This window comes from Haemaphysalis longicornis, unplaced genomic scaffold (genome assembly GCF_048455015.1).
Source record: "Haemaphysalis longicornis isolate Haplotype H1 unplaced genomic scaffold, Haemaphysalis longicornis Haplotype H1 scaffold_6, whole genome shotgun sequence".
NCBI lineage: Eukaryota > Metazoa > Arthropoda > Arachnida > Ixodida > Ixodidae > Haemaphysalis > Haemaphysalis longicornis.
Window position 1 is genome coordinate 211,355,965 of NW_027526407.1, and position 20,255 is coordinate 211,376,219.

Genomic DNA, 20,255 nt, shown 5'->3' on the forward strand with positions numbered 1-20,255 from the left:
TGCAGAAAGCGTCTCCAGGTTTGCTCTAAGCAGGCCTTCCTTTTTTCTTTTCTCATAATTTAAGGCAGCTGACCTTTCCAATGCTGACATCTTAATTTCTGCTTTGAAGTTCTCCCACTTAGAGGCACAGTCACATGTATCCTGTTCAAGGTTCCTAATCTTTTTCGTCACTTCTTTTACAAATTCTTCATCCTTCAACAATAAGCTGTTCATTTTCCACAAGTCCCAGTTGAACGACTTTTTATCTTTGAGCTTTCCAATCAAGAACGACACTAGGCAATGGTCGCTGAACGACACGGGTGTAACACTATACTCCGAGCACTCCGGCAGAAGTTCTAACGAAATATATGCTCGGTCTAATCTTGCGTGGCTCGTGCCTTGAAAATGGGTGAATTGGATCTGCGTCTTACATTCCAACGCATCCCCCACGTCTTCCAAACCAAAATCTGCCGCGATACCATTCAATTCAATCGTGCTTCCGTCGCGATAAGGAGTACAAGTAGATTTATCGCGAGCCGAGCACACACAATTAAAATCTCCCATTAACACGACAACCCGTTCTGTGCCAAGCCACGCCCGTAATTCTTCGAAAAACACTTTCCTTTCATCGGCTTTTGTCGGCGCGTACACGCAAACAATACGCCATTCTTTTGAGGCAAAAATAAAATCACAAATAACAAAGCGCCCAGACAAACTGGACATCACGTTTTGCACTACTGCGCCGCTGCTCCGACGTATTAAAATGAGACACCCAGCCGATAAACCAACGGCATGGCTGACACAGACTTCATAACTGGAATTGAACACCCCCACCATCCTTTCCGTGCTTTGCTCGGTCTCTACTTTAGTCTCCTGAAAGGCCACGACGTCTAACTGCCTTTCGCTGATGAGTCTGTACAATTGACTTTGACGTTTGCGCTCAGAAAGACCGCGTACATTAAGGGTGGCACAACGCAGATGATATGAACACCGCATGAATGGAAGATGAAGGCACGTCGCACATTGTTACACACGCGCTACAGAAACACTGGCCCCGCCCCGTTTTCTACCCCTCAAAAAAAGGAAAAGTGTTGTCCGTGCCGTAACGCTCACTCGAAGACCTCTCCCCCCAAAAAACAGCAAACGTTTCGCTTACGGTGGCTTCCCCGTTGCATGTCCTCTGTCATAAGGCGTGGTGTTGGGCTTTGGCTTGAAGCTTGGACGCCTCAGCATAACCCCTCCCACACTTGCCTTGACGTTGCCGGAGTCACCAGAGTCCTCACGATTGTCGTCCTCCTTACGCGGCCGCTTGACGGTGGCTTCCGGGTCGTCTCCGTCGCCGTCGCCGGCGTCACGCACTTCACGAGTTAAGGCGGTGTTCGTCGAACCCGCCCCAACACACTCCTCACTTTTCGCGTCCAGCGCAGGTGCCACTGGCGTAGGGTCGTTCTGGGAGGTCGATTGCTGCTCCGCGGACGCAGCATTTACGTCCTCCACGCCTGGTTCCGCCAAAGGGTCCCCGGGTGCGGACGCACCACCTCCGCCGGCTGCCGCAGCCTCCGCCTCCTCCTCGTCCATACGGTTTTCGGCCGCGTCCGCGTCTCCGACAGGTCCGGTGACATGTGCATACGTCCGCACGCACTGCGTCGCTTCGTGACCGAAGCGGCGGCAGACAGTGCAGCGCGGCACCTTGCAGTCGCGCCTCATATGGCCCGTCCCCGAGCAGCGGAGGCACTGCGGGGCCCGGCCTGGAACGACCACGAGCGCCTGGCCGCCCGCAACCCGGAGCTCGTGCGGCAGGTCGTCGAGCCTCACGCCGGCGTTGAGCCTGAGGGTCACCGACCGCGTCGTCGAACCTTTCTCATTCATGCCCTTGACACGCCACCTCTCGCGTCCGATGTCGACGACGCGCCCGTAAGGAAGCAGCGCCGCTCGCACCTCGTCGTCCGGCACGTTGTACAGAATCCAGTGCAGTTTCATCCGCACATCCTGGTTCGCCGGATCGATGACGAGGCACCGGCGCTCCTTCACCTTCACGTCGGTGGCCGCGAGCATGCGCTTCACGCCGCTTTCGTCCCTGAATGTCAGGGCCCATACGTGGTTCATTTGATACGCCCCCAAGGCAAGCACCTCGGGGAGCAGTTCCAAACGAGCCAAAGTGTCCCTGAAATCTTCGACGCGATAAGGCCTCGCACGAACGTCCGCATGAAGAAAAATGGTGTTTAAAACACACCGACCTGTTGGCAGCATTGGCAAACTGACGGGGTAATCTCCGGATTCCTGGCCAAAAAACCTGTTTCCGCGGCCAGACATGGCCGCATTCACCGCTCCTGAGGAGCCAATCATCCCGCGTCCGCACACTAGCGCGGCCGGAAGCAGAATCCTCTCTCGGCCATTCTGACAGTTGTCTAAGTGGGGGTAATAGGCGCAAAAATCAATGCAAAATGCTTAACGGTTTTAAGCGCGCTTCACCTACGCTTATTGGCTCGGTTTCCTCCCATGGGAACGCATCGTGGGGGAGCATACGGGGTTATAAGTTAACAGCTCCGACGTAAAAATGAAAAAGTAGTGTCAGAAGTGGGATTCGAACCCACGCCCACATTCGTGGACCAGAAATCCCGCACCTTGTGAAGGGAAAGGCAGAGCCTTGAGTCTGGCGCCTTAGACCTCTCGGCCATTCTGACAGTTGTCTAAGTGGGGGTAATAGGCGCAAAAATCAATGCAAAATGCTTAACGGTTTTAAGCGCGCTTCACCTACGCTTATTGGCTCGGTTTCCTCCCATGGGAACGCATCGTGGGGGAGCATACGGGGTTATAAGTTAACAGCTCCGACGTAAAAATGAAAAAGTAGTGTCAGAAGTGGGATTCGAACCCACGCCCACATTCGTGGACCAGAAATCCCGCACCTTGTGAAGGGAAAGGCAGAGCCTTGAGTCTGGCGCCTTAGACCGCTCGGCCATTCTGACAGTTGTCTAAGCGGGGGTAATAGGCGCAAAAATTAATGCAAAATGCTTAACGGTTTTAAGCGCGCTTCACCTACGCTTATTGGCTCGGTTTCCTCCCATGGGAACGCCTCGTGGGGGAGCATATGGGGTTATAAGTTAACAGCTCCGACGTAAAAATGAAAAAGTAGTGTCAGAAGTGGGATTCGAACCCACGCCCACATTCGTGGACCAGAAATCCCGCACCTTGTGAAGGGAAAGGCAGAGCCTTGAGTCTGGCGCCTTAGACCACTCGGCCATTCTGACAGTTGTCTAAGCGGGGGTAATAGGCGCAAAAATCAATGCAAAATGCTTAACGGTTTTAAGCGCGCTTCACCTACGCTTATTGGCTCGGTTTCCTCCCATGGGAACGCATCGTGGGGGAGCATATGGGGTTATAAGTTAACAGCTCTGACGTAAAAATGAAAAAGTAGTGTCAGAAGTGGGATTCGAACCCACGCCCACATTCATGGACCAGAAATCCCGCACCTTGTGAAGGGAAAGGCAGAGGCTTGAGTCTGGCGCCTTAGACCTCTCGGCCATTCTGACAGTTGTCTAAGTGGGGGTAATAGGCGCAAAAATCAATGCAAAATGCTTAACGGTTTTAAGCGCGCTTCACCTACGCTTATTGGCTCGGTTTCCTCCCATGGGAACGCATCGTGGGGGAGCATACGGGGTTATAAGTTAACAGCTCCGACGTAAAAATGAAAAAGTAGTGTCAGAAGTGGGATTCGAACCCACGCCCACATTCGTGGACCAGAAATCCCGCACCTTGTGAAGGGAAAGGCAGAGCCTTGAGTCTGGCGCCTTAGACCTCTCGGCCATTCTGACAGTTGTCTAAGTGGGGGTAATAGGCGCAAAAATCAATGCAAAATGCTTAACGGTTTTAAGCGCGCTTCACCTACGCTTATTGGCTCGGTTTCCTCCCATGGGAACGCATCGTGGGGGAGCATACGGGGTTATAAGTTAACAGCTCCGACGTAAAAATGAAAAAGTAGTGTCAGAAGTGGGATTCGAACCCACGCCCACATTCGTTGACCAGAAATCCCGCACCTTGTGAAGGGAAAGGCAGAGCCTTGAGTCTGGCGCCCGAGACCACTCGGCCATTCTGACAGTTGTCTAAGCGCGGGTAATAGGCAAAAAATCAATGCAAAATGCTTAGCGGTTTTAAGCGCGCTTCACCTACGCTAATTGGCTCGGTTTCCTCCCATGGGAACGCATCGTGGGGGAGCATATGGGGTTATAAGTTAACAGCTCCGACGTAAAAATGAAAAAGTAGTGTCAGAAGTGGGATTCGAACCCACGCCCACATTCGTGGACCAGAAATCCCGCACCTTGTGAAGGGAAAGGCAGAGCCTTGAGTCTGGCGCCTTAGACCTCTCGGCCATTCTGACAGTTGTCTAAGTGGGGGTAATAGGCGCAAAAATCAATGCAAAATGCTTAACGGTTTTAAGCGCGCTTCACCTACGCTTATTGGCTCGGTTTCCTCCCATGGGAACGCATCGTGGGGGAGCATACGGGGTTATAAGTTAAGAGCTCCGACGTAAAAATGAAAAAGTAGTGTCAGAAGTGGGATTCGAACCCACGCCCACATTCGTGGACCAGAAATCCCGCACCTTGTGAAGGGAAAGGCAGAGCCTTGAGTCTGGCGCCCGAGACCACTCGGCCATTCTGACAGTTGTCTAAGCGCGGGTAATAGGCAAAAAATCAATGCAAAATGCTTAGCGGTTTTAAGCGCGCTTCACCTACGCTAATTGGCTCGGTTTCCTCCCATGGGAACGCATCGTGGGGGAGCATATGGGGTTATAAGTTAACAGCTCCGACGTAAAAATGAAAAAGTAGTGTCAGAAGTGGGATTCGAACCCACGCCCACATTCGTGGACCAGAAATCCCGCACCTTGTGAAGGGAAAGGCAGAGCCTTGAGTCTGGCGCCTTAGACCTCTCGGCCATTCTGACAGTTGTCTAAGCGCGGGTAATAGGCAAAAAATCAATGCAAAATGCTTAGCGGTTTTAAGCGCGCTTCACCTACGCTTATTGGCTCGGTTTCCTCCCATGGGAACGCATCGTGGGGGAGCATATGGGGTTATAAGTTAACAGCTCCGACGTAAAAATGAAAAAGTAGTGTCAGAAGTGGGATTCGAACCCACGCCCACATTCGTGGACCAGAAATCCCGCACCTTGTGAAGGGAAAGGCAGAGCCTTGAGTCCTTGATCCTTGCGAAAAGGCAGATCCTTGAGGCAGATCCTTGAGTCCTTGAGGCTTGAGCTTTTTTTTCTTTATTACCTGCTTGATACAATAGAACAAAACAAAATGACATGCTTACAAACAGTACAAGGTAAAATAATACCAACCAATACACTATGGCCAGTGCAGCTGAGTTAAAACCGTCTCATGGTTACAAGGTCATTCAATAAGTGCATCCAGTTGGCCATACCCTCCTCGAGTTTGTACACTTCTCGGATGTAGGTCACACTCTCAGTGAAGTAGTCCTTAGCAGCCCGCCCGTTTGGGTTAGCATGCCTGACATTCATACGTGGCCTTCATAAACTATGTAGGCTCAGAAGCATGAACATGTCCAGAGGGACACCGTCTTCATTATCGGTAGGCAAGAACCGTATACCAAACGGTGTGATTGGTAATGCCTTTTTAATTGTTCTCTGAAGGATGTCCCCATGGAAAACGGCATCTGAACAATACAATAATATGTGCTCAACTGTTTCTGGCCTGTGGCAAAACACAAAATTTACGTTACAAGGAACAAAAATGCCTATTTACTGCAACCATGGTTTCACGGGCAGTGTTCCAGTGTACAGCTGGAAAAAGAAACTTCTGGCTGATACCTTCACCGGCATCTTTTTGACTCGCTTTAAGACATTCATTGCAGTGGAATTAATACCTATGGGTCTGTAGACGGAACAGGTAAGGATATTTCAATGACACCTTTATACAGTTTTATACGTGGTACACCGCTGAGGTACTTCAGGGAAAACCGCGCCTTTAGAACTTTGCGCGACCACACAACTTCACGCAGAAATCCTCGCAGGCTGGTCATTGGTACATCGCTTGTAGAAACAATGAAATCAGGTAGGGCCTCTCGCAGTCTTATCTGAATCTTTGTCCGTATGAAGCTGTCACTTTGGTCTCTTAGAAACAAAAACCGTGACACCACTTGTCTCAAAAATAAATGCACAAGTCCCAGACCCCCCGACTTATCAGAAAGAAACAAATTGGAACGGCTGATGCGCTCCCACGTGGAGCCCCAAACAAAAGCTGCAAACACTCTGTGCAGCCGTTGTATGCTTGACCGCGTCATGAAAAGAACCTGTAGCGCATACCACACCTTGGCAACTAAAAATATATTACATAGGATTGCTCGGGCAAACATCGATAAATCGCGTCCGGCCCACTTCATCGTCTTTTCCAGGACGAGTTCGATTTGCTCTGCCCAGAAAGTATCCATGTCTCGGTAGTGATTTTGGGGCACACCACGGTATCTGGAGGGCGTGATGGTCCACTGGACGTTTTCGTATGTTTGTTCCGGGGCTTCCCATTCACGATGCCAAAATCCGAGGCATTTGCCCCAGTTTACACTGCTTCCGGTATGTTTGCCAAAAAGTTTAGCTTTTTGTAGAGCAGCGGCAATGCTTGGTTTGTCCTGACGTATGATGGCAACATCATCGGCATATGCCAATATTTTAATTCACTTCAAGTAAGCCGGTATCTGCACACATCATCGCTGTTTAAGACACTTAAACAGAAAGGGTCGAGGTATAGCGCGAAAAGCTGCGGTGCCAGTGGGCAGCCTTGCTTAATTGAGAAACGTAGCGCAATCCGTTCAGTGACTGTTTTGTTAACGATGGCACTTGTTGTGCTCTGGAAGTAGCTCATTTTGATACCTTGTAGTATAACTGAACCAATGTCGACATGTTCGAGTATTTCAAAAAGAATATCATAGGCGACAAAATCGAACGCTTTTTCCTAATCTAGCTACAGAATAGCCACTTTCCCTCGACCTAGTTACTCTTTCTAATACAGGCAACCAGTCACGTCGACAAGGTTGCGCTCTTGAAACTTTTACAATTTGGCGACCGTTTTCGCAAAAGCACTTTTCCGGGTCTCGCGTCGACATCGCTGTAGCGAACTGCCAGTCGAGACCTCCAAATACCATGCAGGGCCAGCAGCATTATGAGATCGAACGGAGCTCCTTCCTTGTCTTCTACAGCCAAGTATCGAATACCGGGGCTGTTTAGCGGAAAATCTTTCTTCAGCGTGCGCTGTAAAACATCCCAAAAGAAAACTCCATCCCAGCAATCTAGAAACACATGCTCAACTTTCCCGGGCTTTTTGCATACTAAACACTCCTCCACCCACGGCACAAACAATCGTTTTTCTACCATCCAAGTCTTCACCGGTAGCACCCTAGCGGGCCACTTAAAGAAAAAAAGATGTAACATAAGGCCGTACTGACATCCTTTTCACTCTTTTCACCACATCCTGCCCTGCCCCTGCACGGTATATGGATCTGTACTGTGTAATAGGCAAATTAGTGTCGACAAGGTCTCCATACAGCTTTTTTTCTTGTCACACTCGCCAAATATTCCATTGAGAAACCCGCACTCAAAAATTTTTTCGCATCCGCAACCTTTCGAACATATCCGTGAATTCCAGAAACAAAGCCATACATTGAAACAACATTGTGTGGCAAAGCTCTGCCCAGACGCATTTGGCGGATTTTGCACTGAAAAGGATCACGCATGTCACGCAAAAAAAACGCGGTTCACAATCTGCCGCAAAAAAAGATGCTCCAAAGATAAACCATCGCTGCGAACTCTTCGGAAGCGGTTAGTTCGACTAGTCCGATCCCACGTAGAGCACCATATAAACACTGCGCACACTCGATGGAAACTCTGCACATCTGCTCGCGAACAATGCGAAACCTGCATTACGTACCAAAGCTTGGGCATAAAAACAGATTGCACACAGGTGCGCGCGCAAGCATGGATAGCTGTTTCCCACACCATTTTAGATGCGAAGCATCTGATGGTCAGGGCTATGTCCCTCCCTCCGCCGTGCGGCGACCACACCCCCACTGCGCATGCTCGGCTTGCTGATCGCCCGGTGGCGTCTTTCCCTTTAAGGGCTCCTAGAGCGACAGTGTTGCCGCTGTGTTCGTTGGCCGGCACGAGACGAGCACGCTTCCCCTTTAAAGGGAAACTGAGGCAGTTTTCAATTTGCTGAATACACAGAAATTCGGAAACGTTGACCTTAAACACCTCACCTACGAGGTCTTTTAAGTGTGAATACACTTTATAAGCGACCCCAAACCATCCACCGCCGGCGTCGGCGTCGGCGTCCGCAGTGCTCCTCTATAAAGAAACAGCATCCGGCGCCAGGTTTCGATCCGCGGACTTCGCGGCCGCAGCGCGACGCTCTACCGATCAAGCCACGGACGCGACGGTGATATCAGTGTTGACGCGCCTTATATCTTTAACGCATTCAAACTACGTCGTCAGCGGCGTGCGTTGGCGACTCAGTGGCGTTATAGCGGCTTGATAACTGCGTGGTGTACACGTGATACTACAAACCCGATGGAAGAGATGGAAGAGAAGGCGGCGAGGCTGTGGGCTGCGGGGGCCGAGCGCAAGCGTCGCAAGCGAGCCGACAACCGTGCATTCGCACTTTCACATTCTCCCCCTCGGGGAAATGCGGGGGAATTTTTTTCTTTTTTTTTTGGTTGAAATAGCGGCGTAATAGGCGAATAAACAAGCGCCATCGCCACGCCCCCGCGACGCGCGGAGCGCAGGGGAGGAGGACGGCACGAGAGTGAAAGGGGTCGTGGTGACGTCGTCGTGAGGAGCGATCGGCCGCCGCGGCAAGTGTTCGGCCCCTGCTGCTGCCTTTCTCAGCGTGCCGTCCGCCAGCGTTAGCTTTCCTGGGCCCCGTGCTGTGTTTTGCTTTAATTTAGCAACTAGTAGTGGAAACTTTTTCAGTGCTGCGTTGTACTGCTTCACAATCGTGCCGAGGAAGCGGAGTAACCATGCCGAGGTTCTGCTCGGCATTCGGTTGCAACAGCACCTATGGCCGCGGTAAAGTGGTCTTTCACAGCTTCCCGCGGGAGCCGAAACTCCCTGCTCAGTGGGTTGCTACTGTAAAGAGGGAACACTTCAAGCCAACAAAGGCGAGTGCGTTGTGTTCCAGACATTCCCAGACAGGCTGCTTCTAGGCAGTATCGGGATGCCATTCTGTCGAAGTGCAACCTCCAGCACAGCCTTGTTGAGGCACACATTTTTTTAGTTTTCTGGTGGTTGTGGCGCACCTGGGGTGCCTTTGCCTCTCTCGAACCTCCCGTATCTCCTGGCAACAGCAGCAATCTTCTTCGTCGGTCATTGTAACGCAGTGCGCGCATGAACACCTGTTATGAAAACATGCTTATCGTGATATGAGTGCCTCAGAAGGGACCACTACTGATCAAAGCGTTTCAATATAGCTCATGCTGAACTAAGTGGCGATGCCACTGCAGTTACAAAAGCCCCAGCGGCGGGATATCGGCTCTAAAATCTGGAACAGCAGTGGTGACGTCGCAAAAAACATGTGAGGAGCTGCTCTCTGTAGTCAAAATTGGAGTATCGTGTCGCCGCTGCACGACTGAAGCCGTTGGTGCGTAGTGGCGTGTGCGCTGCTTGTACTGTATGTACTCCTGAACTTCTTGTTGGATCACGGACAAAGAGAAAAGAGCTGTGCGCTGGTGCCGCGACAGTAATAATATGGATGTTATGGATGAACCCCCGGTGAAAAGACCTCTGTAGCACTTAAAATTTGCATAAAAATTAGTCCGTACGTCAGCAGAAATTTAACCTCCTCTAATAAAGAAGGATATATACTTTGCACCATGGTACCGCATTTTCGAGAAGCACGGTGCGAGAAAAGAATTAATTGTTGTGGCTCAAGACGCCACTTGCATGTTTCGAAGGAAATTTTCCATTGAAAAGGTGGTTGCTTCTCAAAATCAGCGCAGAAAATGATTCACAAATTGCATACGCAAACCATACCCCCTAAAAAAAAAAAAGAAAAAAAAATACTTCGGCGGGAATTGAACTCGCGAAGTTGAGCGCACGGGCGCGACGCGCGAGAGCACTGCGCCACCGCACAAATGGCGACACGGTGCAAAATAGCCTAGGTAATAGATGGAGGCCCATCCTTCCGTGTCATACGTCGGTGTTTACTAGCTGGTTTACAGAATTCCTGGCTGGTAAACTGAAATTTCTTAAATAGCGCTTGCGCAGCAAGGTTCCCCGAAGCCCCCACAATAGCTTATCGCCATCAACTCCGCTGCTTCGCGAAAACGCTCGCAAAAATGTGTGTGCGCGGCTGCGACTGCGATTTCCCACTGCGGGGATGGAGCTTGTCGTACTTTGGTTTTACGTTTCACATGAAAAACCTTGGCCGATATTGATGCCTTATTACCCAAATTACCCTACGTAACTCTTCTTCTGCACGAAACTGACCTTACATTTTCTACAGGCGAGCCGTTCGCACACCATTTGCAGCTTGCAGCTCCGGGGTAGCGGCGGCGCCGAAGAGCACAGCCGAAGCGTCGAAAGCCAAAATACGGATTGCATTAGCGCTAGTGTTGAGTTGCATGGGCTTCGTGGACCTTACTGAGTTTATTACACTCCAGAAACTATCAAAATAGAGCCGCATTCATTGCGGCACAGATGTTGTCGGGGAGCAGTTTTCGCTTCTCGGCCGATTCCCGACGACGCGTCGGGCGACCGGTCGGGTGACCGATTTTGTTGGCTTCTTCGGTCGGCGAACCAGTCACACTACGGCGACTTTCCATCGGCCGACGTGTTTGTTTCGCCGTCGGCGTAGTATGACAGCGCGGTCGGGCAACTCGGCAGTTGGCCGATGGCTTGGCGACTCAGCTGTTTCCCATGCGGGTGAACGTTGCCGGTTGGGACACGTATTCCTCGGAAGTGTTGTTCGTCGCCGGCACTTGTCGCCGTCGCCGCTCGTGCACGGGCGAGAGGCTCGAACAGTACGGGTGTACGATAAACTCACTACTCGGACTGGCCATCGTGGGATCAATTACACAAATGCAAATAGAGCGTTTTCTACCGCGACGACCCGCTGGGAACGCGTTTCATGCTCCGCCTCCTCCGAGGGTCCTCACGACGACGTCACGAAGACTTGACCAATCACGAACGGCGGTGAGGTTCGCCACATGCCCGTAGGCACCCGTTGTTCATTTTTGCCAAAATTAAGTGCTTTTTAATAGTTTATGCCAAGTTTTGACTTGATTTTCGAGTTCGCCGTATGAAAAATGATAAAATGGGAGCAAAAGCTCTTTTTTTGTAAAAACTGCTTCAGTATCCCTTTAAGGCCTCCTGGAGCGACAGTGTTTCCGGTGTCTTCCTGGGCCAGCACGAGACGAGTCACTCCCTCCGCCGTGCGGCGTCCACATCCCCACTGCGCATGTGCATCCTCCTTTTCTTTCTCTCATCTCCTTCTCTCCTCTCCTCTCCGACACTCCTCTCCTCTCCGGCATTCCTCATCTCCTCTCCGAAGCTCCTCCCCGGGATTGCGCAACGAATGGCAACACCTGCGGCTCCGCGCACGATAATGCGAACATACTGAGTGGCGCAAATAAAAAAACACACAAGAAAGAAGACACGGACAGGCGCTAAATTTCCCGACAGAGCCGCGGCATTTCCCGACAAAGTCGGGTAACTTCCCAAGCACAAGATCGCCTGTGCAGGGGGTGCCTGTACCAATTTTCACTGGTTGGTGCCCAGCGGTACCGCAGTACCTCCCACATTCTCGTACCCCATAGTACAAACCGACGTGGTGGAATGGTTTCCAGTACACTGGATCCCTCGTACGGGGGGCGCCTGTGCCCATTTTTATTCTGGTGGGTGACCAGCGGCTCAAGAGGAACTTACCACGTCTACCGCAGTGGTAGTGCGTGTCCAAGCCCTTCATCCCCCGCCAAGACAGGGGGCGCTTGTACCTTTTGAACTGGTGGGTGCCCAGAGGTCCCAGACTCCGCCCGAAGGGGTTCGAGGGACGTACCACATGGCCTCCCAAGGCTGCTTGTAGTCAAACTGCAAGCGTTTTTTCCACCGTCGAGACAAGCTACGCTACGGGGACGCTTGTACCCTTTAAAAATACTGGTGGGTATCCGGCGGCACAGGATTCGAACCTGGTACCTCCCGCTTACGATACCAGTGTTCTACCACTCGACCATCGCCGTCGGTCTAAAAGATCCCGCGTCTTTGCAGCCACCCCTTCCCATAGCGGCGATTTCCCGTGCAAGCTGGGTCAACTTCCCAAGCGTTGCAGTCCCACACTAGGGCCGAGCGCCAGGCCAGGGAGTCGCTTGTACCTATTTTACCGGTAGGTGCCCAGCGCCATCAAGGAACACGAATTCACATGGTGCCTTCAACAGCCACGATAGGCGCTCAACTCGCAACCACCTATGGCAGGACATGCCGCCAGACTCTTTCACCCCCAGCAATGGCGCAACGCGGCATGATGGCCGGGGGCCCTGCCACATGGACAAGGGTCAGGGGCCCCTCGATAGGGTAAAGGCAGCTTTCCAGACGTGAAATTCCCTTTCAAGGGTCCGCACTCGACCAGGGACGCCTGTACCCATTAAAAAAGTTGCGACCCCTTCCACTGGGGATTTCCCAACAAAGTCGGTTAACTTCCCAAACACTAGATCCCCTGGGCAGCCCTTACGAAAATGCCATATAAGGCCATATATAAAAATTGCCATATATGACCACGTCAGGAATTGGGCATATGTGGCCATAGATGGGTGTGCCATATATGGCCATATATGGCAATTCATGACATGGCCATATATGGGTGAGGCCATATATGGATGTGGGCCATATATGGCCTTATATACCCATTCCTGACGTTGCCATATATGGGCGAGGCCATAAATGGGTAAATCATATATGGCGGCCTAATATTATATATGGCTATATATGAATTGAGCTTATGACCACGTGGATGGCATATACAATGCACACCAGTTAACAGCAGCAATGAATGCTGCACCCCCAATGCTGAGAAACAGGTCGCGGCATACCTTCCACATTTTATTACAACAAATGGTGCGCGTGCATGCGAATTAAGGTGGTTGCAGGTTGCAGTGCTTTATTGTGGCGACGGGTAAGTGGCTGCATTCTTGGCCAGCTTGGCCCCCTTTGATGGAGAGTTTCTCACTGCATTTATTTAGATTTACCTCTTGTATTTAGCTGTGGCTTTCCTAAATCTTGCAAATAAAATGTAAAAAATCAGTAGTCAATGTCTAAGCTCTTTTTTCATTATTTCTAAAAATAAATTTCTTAAAAATTACTGTTACGTCTTCAAATAATTAGAGGGCCTGAACTAATTTCTTCCCCTTGGTAATACTTTCATTCTGCCTTGCATTCTTCACAACAGGATACAGAGCGTAAAAGGGTTGAGAGTTGGGCGAGTTAGTAATGATGCATCTCGAAAAACAAACTGCGCGCAAAAGAGCAAAAAAAGAGCAATGGCGAAGACGGCTGCGCTTGTGCGGTCTTCATGTGTTCTTGTCCTCGTTAATTTGCGCGCAGTTTGTTTTTCGAGAGGATACAGATCACATTTTTTATTGATGATGCTGAAAGGTAATTCCTTGCAATTTTGTCACCATAGTCCATGTTAAAACCTTCATGCAACTGTTATAAAATAAATTTCATTTCTTTAAATCGAGAACTCCTAATTCGGACTATTCAGCGTGAGGTTTAAAGAAATTTGGACTATTTGGACTATTCAGCGTTTCAGCTAATCACTTCGTCAAATATAAATGCACATTGCAGCCCACAGAACATTTTTCCTGCTTATGTAGATAAGAAGCAAAAAGCTGCCCGAAATGGCATCAATTCCTGCATGGAGATGTGTTGCTGGATGGCTGGAATGTGCGAACATTTGGCTTTTTAACCTTTTCAGTAGAATTAACGAGTCAAATACGTTGCAGCTGGGGAGTAACGTCTCGGCCTGCTTCCGGACACATTCCCAGTGCTGATGAGGTGAAACTGTTGTTAATGTGCTCTGCAGGCGCAGCTTGTTTTCCACTTCATAAATCTGCCTGATGGAAACGTGGTGCTGCGCACCTGCCAGTTGTCTACAGTGTTTCCCAGCTATCATGCACTATGATTTAAAGAAAGAGCAATGGCGTTACTCGAAGAAAACCTAGTGCATAATGTTTGCAGTACTGTGGAGAAGTGGACAGTTATTTGTTAGTTAATGAGAGTTAACTAATTAATTGTAATTAATTACTTAATTCGAGAATTACTGTACTAATCACTGAAGTGTCAATGAGGCACGTATAACCACGAGGGGCATCTAACTGCGGCATTTTTTCAGCGACGAAGTAATTACGTACTCATTTATTTTGAGTGATAAATAAAACCCGCGAAATATGAAAAATACCGCGTGACGGCGCTTGCGCGCGCATTGTGACGCAGCGTCCCCAAATAAGCTGATTGAAAGCAACTGCTTCGTCTGTCACCCGCCTCAAGAGACAGCACATCAGGGGCCCTATTCTCGACTGCACAAATTGCCGGCATTTCGCCCATGTTTTTTTGCGTAAGCACGACGTAAGCAATCAGTGACGTGCTGCACCTATAGCTATGACGACATGTAGTGTAATTTGACGAGTCACTCATAAAGATCGCTACCAAGGTATCAAATATTGTGCAAGGAAGATATAAAAACACTTGGCATGTACTATAAAAATTAAGACAGTAGCTGAGGCTGACAAGAAAAACACATTTTTGGAGGTCAAATTTCGCGTCAACAACACAAGGCGATCGAGTAACGTTGATCCAAAAGCGAGCGAAAGGCGGATGTTGAGCTAGAGAACATCACACAATTTTTTTACCCTATCTATTTATTTATTTCAATCGCTTTTAGTAACATAGCTGGGCTCTCTGCTTCAATGCAAGCTTTGTTGCGTTATCACCTTCCCTGCCGCCACCACGCCACGCCATCGTCTGCTGCAATGTTACAAGTTTATGCGTGATCACAGAAAAAGACGGCCGCGACCATCGCTTCTATGACACATAAGAGCAGCGAAGCGCTACGCCTGATAACCGCGGAGCGCACCGATGTCGCCTATTCACTCATTCGTCAAGCTCGACTTCAATCAGTGCTGTAATGAAGCAAATAGTCACTTTTCTTTGTTATTTTTACCTTGAGTTCGATCATGTGACCCAACAGCTTACAAGGACGAGTATGGACAAATGCCATGCATTGGGTACTCTTTGTCATGGAGAGGCTTGTACTGCCCTCTTATGTTGCGGTTACGCCAAACAAATAATTTTTATTTTATTGCCAAACATAAAAGCGAAATACTGCACGTTATTTGTATGCTCCATGATCGCTGACATGGAAGCAGTTGAAACTATAATTTGTTTCGGTAGAAAACATGCTTTAAATAGCGCGCATGCGAAACTGCGCCTGCTGCAAATTGCCGCACATTTCGCGGCGCCGTAAGCCGGGGCAATTTTCTGCCCTATTTTGCTTGCATTTTGCCACAAAAACAGCCGCCATTTTCAAGCTGTTACGTAGCATTACGTCACTTTTACGCAGGCTGAAGTTGCCAAGCATTACGTAATCGTTCCCGCCAACTGTTTAAATTACGTCACGCCTTCTCAGCCAATCACAGAGGGGGTGTGTATTACAAGCAGTATTGTTGTTGAATAGCAAAGACAGGCTTACGTTGTCATGTCCGCTGCATTTAGTCTGGTTTTTCATTGCCGGCCAAGAATTATGAGCCTTTAGTAACGAGAAATAAGGCCAACTTTAGAACTGGTGTCCGTAAACGACATGAAACGTCAAAATGACGACAGCACACACAACCGCTTTGTCAACCGGAAGCACGTGAGCAAAATTGAAAGCCAATCAGAAAAGACTTCCGGCAAATTGCCTGAATTGCCGGCAATTTGTGCAGTCGAGAATAGGGCCCCAGCTTGATAATGGCATGCATGGAAGGAGCAGCAACAGCAAGATTCGCGGGACGCGTGGCAGATAAGGCACAAACTCGGTCGCGATTTCTTCTTTATTTATTTTGTTTATTTCATTATGGCTAACTCAGAGGAAGCCTGTTTGAGGGCATTGATTTACGCTGCGTGCGGAGGCGCCATCACGTAGTATTTTTCATATTTCGCGGGTTTTCTTTATCAGTCAGAATAAATGTGTACGCAACTAGTTCGTCGCTGAAAATACCGCAGATAGATGCCCCTCGCATATACCTACAAGTGCCTCATTGACACTTTAGTGATTAGGACAGTAGTTCGTGAGTTAGATAAGCAATTGCAACCAACTAGTTAAGTCTAATTAACGAAAAAAATGCTGCCCGCTTTTTCACAGTAGTGCGAACAATATACAGTAGGTTTTCATCGAGTTACGCCATTACTCTTTCTTTTTAAATCTTGGTGCATGATAGCTGGAACACCTTGTATACTTCCCGAAGCGGTTTTCTAAACAGTCAGTCGGTATCTTTCCAAAAAGGACGTAGGACATCCGAAGCTGTACCTAGCCAGCTCCACAAGCCCGTAGGTGGTGTGCTCAAGGGCTAGCGTGGGTCTTCTTCGTCAAAGTACTCTTGTCCGGGCGTTTGCTTTTCCAATCCTCCAGCCATGTCCGCAGCGTGCTCAAGAAGTAGACTTTCGGATCGTTGTCAACGGAAAACACGGGTTGTTGGAACTGGTCTTGCAGCCTCTTTCCCTTCAACGGAGTTTTTACATTTACAACTTTCCACCACTTGATGACGATTTCAATGAAAGTAGCAGTGGCGTCAAAGGAGAAGAGGTTGTGCTTCGTTCCAAGAGCACGCGACACCCCAGGCAAGAAATCGTTGAATATTTGCATGGCAAGCTTTACGTTCTGCCTTTCAATATTGGATTGGTAGAGGGCTTTTCTTGACAGCCTGTACCCATGCTTCAACAGGTGGTGACTCTCTTTGCTGTAAAGCTCTCTGATTGTCGCAAATGATGCTGTTTGCATGCGCTGTGGCTGCGCTTCGTCTGTTTGAATATCGGGGAAGTAGAAAGGAACTTGGCCGTTATTCTGGTTTATCCAGTCATTTCGTATGCATTTGAGTATGTGCACCGGGTTGTCACTCACGAACCGGTACCCAATCTCTTCTGGTCCGCAAATCACATCTTTGAGCGTCTTGTGCAGGAACTCCACTTCCACCTTGTGCAGCTGGCACAATGTGTGCAACCTCTTTGAATTTGCAGTTTGCAGCTTCATTTTGGTTGAGCGCAACGCCGGTAATGTTACCCCTTTTAAAATCAAAGTAAGATTTTATGTGAATTTCATCTACCATTATCGTCACAAAGCGCTGGTCGTCTTTTAGGTCAGAAATGTTTTCCATGTAACTCAGGAATGTTTCACTGCGATGTTCTTGTTGAGGGCTCATACCATATGAACAGCACACAGACCTGATTGTCATAGGATGTGGGAATGTGATACTTCCATGGCTGCGTATGTAAGCGTACGCATGGGGTGATATCGTGAACAGAAGGCAACAAAACATCATGAAATCGGACGAGTAGCGTCTGCACTGTTTTCTTGCCAGGTATAAAGTCACCTGCTCTTTCAGAAAACGAATACAGTCGGCGCTGTCTTCCTCTTGGGACGTAGACAACTGATCGAGCAGTAAGCAAACAGCCTCGCACATTTCTGCGACTGAGTTGGACTTCACGCCGCCGTCCCACTTCTCGATTCCTTCAAGAAGTTGCACGATATCCCTTTTGCTGGTGGCAGTTTCTGGAACGCACACATTTGCGTCTAGCTTTTTATAACCGTTTTCATTACGTGTACTGTTACGCTCAAGTCTCCTTTGTAGCAAACGGAATACTTTAGCCAGGGCGCTTCATCTTCGACGACGTGAACTAGAAGAAGCCTCATTTTTCTCGATTACATGCCAGAAGTTAATCTTCTGGCTCTTCAATTGGCTGGCTAGTTCGCTTAAGGAATTGACTTTATTCTCGCGAGCTCTGTCAAACGCCTCGTTGAATTCAGCGACACCTTTCTGCATGTTAGCGTGCTTCATGCGCGCCCGGTTAGAGTCAGGGTCTTCCCTCTTCGTGGCTTCCCTAGACATGTAGGCCGGACAGTTCGGGAACTTCGTAGGTACAGCGCCCAGCCGAAGGCGCACATGAGTTAGCGGCACTGTGATTGTGCCGCCAATTGTATGTGTGGCTTCACGGATAATATCCGCATTCGCGAAGTGAAGTTCGCATACCTAAAAATATATTACCTTCAATAATCAAAGCCTTCGGTGCTTGACATACAAAAGTGCGACTTGGGAGCCAGTTGCACGTGCATCCTCTTGAAATGAAAGCGCTATTCTACACCAAAATGAGAAAAAAAATTGGCCGCGTATTTGCTCCTTTCGTTGCAAATGCCGTCAAAAGACGATAGTTTTTATAGGCTTTTTGCGAAGTAAATGCCTCTCTTCGCTTTACCACTCACCTCTCATGTTGTTCCTCTTGCGTCGCGCTCCTCCCAAGGTAAAGACGCCAGTGTTTGCTGAAATCATTTTAAATTTCCCGCGTTCCACTGCTCCAAACTGGGTGTCTCGATGCGAACGCTGCCGTACGGCGAAGACGCGCGTTAATCGAGGCGCCCTACTTCAACGTTTATAGAACCGCGTTTCTCTACTCCACGTGCGTTGCAAGCAGAACGTGGAACCTATCTAGTAGAACCTCGCGTAACTGTTGCCGGCTGATTTCTTAAAATGGCGTCAGAAGCTATAGTGGCGCGGGCGACAGCAGGCGACGGCGGAGTGAATTCTTTTTCTGCAGTTGATGAAGTATTTAATTTCGCAAAAGTCAAGCACGTTTGATTTTTTATAAAGGAACACTGCAAATATCACTTCTGTTTTGATTTGTTGTCTGATATTTGTGTAATGTCTTGTTCTTCTTCCACAAAGTTGACAAGTATGAAATTACACCGGACATAGACGGGTAGATTTAGCTGTGACTATATAAGACTATTGCGCAGGCGTTGTTTTGCTTTGACCGGGTGGCTGAATCGAGTCACAGACAGACAGTCCGACAGACACACAGACAGACATATAGACAGACCAAAATTTCTGGGTTTAAGTAGCCCAAGAAAGACTATCGTCTTTAACAGCTTACCCTGGAATTCTCGGTGACAGTGAGGCTTTCTCGCAGCACCGCGTATATCCATGCATTCCTCAGTCTTTCTTCCCTGGGGAACTTGAACACGTGCAACTTCGTGTTCGCGGTGTAGTCACCGCGGCATTGTCGTACACTTGCACTACATCTCACCGTGCTTCCTTTGACATTGCCAAAATTTGCAGACGCGGAAACACGCAAAAACAAGCGACTCGACGGCGAAGAGACGCACGTGGAAAAAGACACGCCGGGGAATGCCGAATGCGACGTCGCGGTGGCAGGAGGGGTGATCGCCTCCGCGGGGCTATGACGTAGCGCGAGTGGAAAGGGCGGTGGTGGTGGTGGTGGTGGTGAAAACGTTTTATTGAGCTGGAACGGAGTTAGTTGAGCCGTTCCTCTCTTGTGGGGGGCGTCCTCAGTCCAGGAGGCCCTGGGCCCGTGCGGCCAGTTGCGCCCGGGATATCAGCTGTTGCTGGTCACCCAGGTCGCCGCTAGCCAGCTGGCCCTCCCACTGCTCAGGGGTTGGGTTGGGAAGGGGGAGTAGAGTTGGGGTTAGGTGGCACTCCCACACCATGTGGTATAGGGTGCATGGGGATGGGTAGTGTTTGCACTTTGGAGAGTACTGTGCAGGATACATAGCATGAAGGCGTGTGCCATGGGGAAAGGTGTTGGTTTGCAGCCGTCGTAAGATGCACGCGTCGGTCTTGGGAAGGTTCGGATGGGGTGGAGAGAAGTGCTGGCGTTGTCGGCGTAAATGGGCAAGGATGTCAGCGTAGCTGAGGGGTATGGGCGGAGAAGCACTTGGGTCGTCGGCTCCCGTGGGTGCCCGGGGTATGAGGGCGCGGGCAGAGGCGTGGGCCGCCTCATTCCCAGGGAGAGCCGTGTGACCCGGTGTCCACACGATGCGGATATCGGGAATTGGCGCTGATCGTTGGGCAAGAATGCGGAGGGCAAGGGCCGAGATTCGTCCAGCTTGGTAGTGGCGGCAAGCGGTCTGGGAGTCTGTCAGGATCGTCACGTACTCTAGATCGGTGTGGGCGGCCAAGGCGATTGCAATTTCTTCTGCTGTTGTTATGTTGTTGGTAGGGGTGGTAGCTGAGTTCACA

At 49.6% G+C, this 20,255-nt stretch overlaps 1 protein-coding gene and 8 non-coding genes across 9 annotated transcripts in view; 1 reads left to right on the plus strand and 8 right to left on the minus strand.

Moving 5' to 3' along the window:
• LOC144143466 (uncharacterized) overlaps positions 1-20,255 on the plus strand; it is a 338,543-nt gene that overhangs the window by 147,431 nt on the left and 170,857 nt on the right. The gene's annotated exons all lie outside the window — the stretch shown is intronic.
• On the minus strand, positions 2,549-2,663 carry Trnal-caa (transfer RNA leucine (anticodon CAA)). Its single transcript has 2 exons — positions 2,626-2,663; positions 2,549-2,594 (listed from the first exon to the last, which is right to left on the minus strand). It is a non-coding gene; the product is annotated as a tRNA-Leu (tRNA).
• Positions 2,831-2,945, minus strand: Trnal-caa (transfer RNA leucine (anticodon CAA)). The gene is made up of 2 exons: positions 2,908-2,945; positions 2,831-2,876 (listed from the first exon to the last, which is right to left on the minus strand). It is a non-coding gene; the product is annotated as a tRNA-Leu (tRNA).
• Positions 3,113-3,227, minus strand: Trnal-caa (transfer RNA leucine (anticodon CAA)). The gene is made up of 2 exons: positions 3,190-3,227; positions 3,113-3,158 (listed from the first exon to the last, which is right to left on the minus strand). It is a non-coding gene; the product is annotated as a tRNA-Leu (tRNA).
• Positions 3,395-3,509, minus strand: Trnal-caa (transfer RNA leucine (anticodon CAA)). The gene is made up of 2 exons: positions 3,472-3,509; positions 3,395-3,440 (listed from the first exon to the last, which is right to left on the minus strand). It is a non-coding gene; the product is annotated as a tRNA-Leu (tRNA).
• Trnal-caa (transfer RNA leucine (anticodon CAA)) lies at positions 3,677-3,791 on the minus strand. The gene is made up of 2 exons: positions 3,754-3,791; positions 3,677-3,722 (listed from the first exon to the last, which is right to left on the minus strand). It is a non-coding gene; the product is annotated as a tRNA-Leu (tRNA).
• Positions 4,240-4,354, minus strand: Trnal-caa (transfer RNA leucine (anticodon CAA)). The gene is made up of 2 exons: positions 4,317-4,354; positions 4,240-4,285 (listed from the first exon to the last, which is right to left on the minus strand). It is a non-coding gene; the product is annotated as a tRNA-Leu (tRNA).
• Positions 4,522-4,636, minus strand: Trnal-caa (transfer RNA leucine (anticodon CAA)). The gene is made up of 2 exons: positions 4,599-4,636; positions 4,522-4,567 (listed from the first exon to the last, which is right to left on the minus strand). It is a non-coding gene; the product is annotated as a tRNA-Leu (tRNA).
• On the minus strand, positions 4,803-4,917 carry Trnal-caa (transfer RNA leucine (anticodon CAA)). The gene is made up of 2 exons: positions 4,880-4,917; positions 4,803-4,848 (listed from the first exon to the last, which is right to left on the minus strand). It is a non-coding gene; the product is annotated as a tRNA-Leu (tRNA).